Genomic DNA, 1,963 nt, shown 5'->3' with positions numbered 1-1,963 from the left:
ACCCAAAACAAAAAAAAAAAAAAAAAAAAAAAAAAAAAGGAGAAAAGAAAAAAGACGGTAAGTTTGTCCTAAATTATGTATGTTGATGGTAACTCAGAAATTGTGGATTATAAGCTTAGGTGATGCAATATCAGAGTTTCAAAGAATGATATCTATGGTGGTGTTGCGTGCATTTGTGGGGAAGGTAGAGATTAGAGAAAACACAGTGACAACGATGGATATAGAATGGCAAATGAAGAAAGGACAAAGCACAGTTTTTGGTAAGGGTGTTTGAGTTGCGGTTTGGATTGGATATAGTGTAGTTTGGATTAGATAATTTTTTAAAGAAAATCNAGTAAAAATATAAATATAATAATAAAATAATAATATTATAGTACATTGTGCAGTTTGAATTGGATTGAATCGGTTTTAAGTAGATTAAAAATCCAATCCAATCCATACAGTTTGTAAAAAATAGAATCCAATCAAATCTAAATTAGTGGTTTTAATCGTTTTTTATTTGAATTGGATTGGATGAACAGATTAATTTAGATTATTTTGGATTTGAACACCCGTAGTTTTTATCATAGTTATCAGAACCGATCAGGTAATTTATCCAGTTGACCCAGTCTTAATTAAATAAAAATATAAAATTATAAAAAATAAATTAAAATCAAAAGTTAAAATACATGTCTTCACAAACATATTAATAATATATTATAAAATTATAAGTGGTGTTTCGGATGGTGTTTGTGATGAAGACATTTTTAAAATCCTAGCAAAAAAAACCCTAATTAAAAACTAAATTCAACTAATTATATCAAATCAATAACACCTATGTAAGAATCAAATCAGTCAATACAGGTATACGGCAACAAAAAATTTGAGGAAGTTATTATTTCAGCAACACCAACAGTAACAGAGCAACAAATTCAACCACCAGTAACAATAAATCAGTGAATTCAGCCCTGATAATATCAAACCATCAGCCCTGATTGTTACAGCAATGATTCAATGAAATTGAAAAAAGAAAGAACAGGGAAGAAGTTGACCAACTGAAGACGACGACGACCGCAGACGCTGGTTCACTGGTTCCCTTTTCTTCTGACGTCGGCAAAGACGATGGCAGGGAAGGCGACGGCGGCACAGTGAGATCACAGCGACGACACAGCGCGTGACGGCGACCTTGAGTGCGACACAGTGAGTGAGCGAGCGAGACCGAAGAGTCGGACCGGCGTAGTCTCGGAGACGTCAGTGAGTGCGACGGTGAGGAGAAAGAGGTGGAGAGAAGAGGGTGACGGTGAGGAGAAAGACTGAAGAGAGACGAGGGACTACGGCTTCACATGAATCGGATAATATCTGCATATCCGCGGTAATTATCCGCATCCGATTCGAATTTTGCGGATATTATCCGATCTGCAGAGCCATCGGATCGGATCCGATCCGATCCGCACTATGGTAGGATCGGATTGCGGATTCGGCAGTGATATCCGCGGATCCGATCCGCAAATCTGCATATCTGCACATCACATATAAATAGCATAGTTTAAGAAAGTAAACCTTAATGTGATATGAATTTTAGTGTGTTATTTTATGAATTTTATGATATTATGTTTTTAATCTTTTATGTTGTACTTTAACTTAGAAGAATTAAACTTAAATCTTGTGTTATTATTTTGTTTTTGTTATTAAAGAGAACTATTATTGATAATATTTTAGGAGTAAATAGGCTTAAACAGATAAAAAATGAAATTTCTGGATATTTTTTTGTAAAAACAGCCAAACAAAATCTTAAAATAATTTTTTTGAATTATGCGGATATATCCGATATCCGATCCGGCCTAAAAAAATGTGTAACACCCTATCACACTAAGCTTTACGCTTAAGCCGTAAAACAGAGGTGGTGTGGTATTACGACCTCTAAAATGGAATGAGTACATATAATAGCAGAAGAATTATAATATGTTAGGAGCCTTGAAGAATA

This window comes from Arachis ipaensis, chromosome B05 (genome assembly GCF_000816755.2).
Source record: "Arachis ipaensis cultivar K30076 chromosome B05, Araip1.1, whole genome shotgun sequence".
Lineage (NCBI taxonomy): Eukaryota > Viridiplantae > Streptophyta > Magnoliopsida > Fabales > Fabaceae > Arachis > Arachis ipaensis.
The sequence above is the reverse complement of the archived record's forward strand: the minus strand, read 5'-3'. Positions refer to the sequence as shown.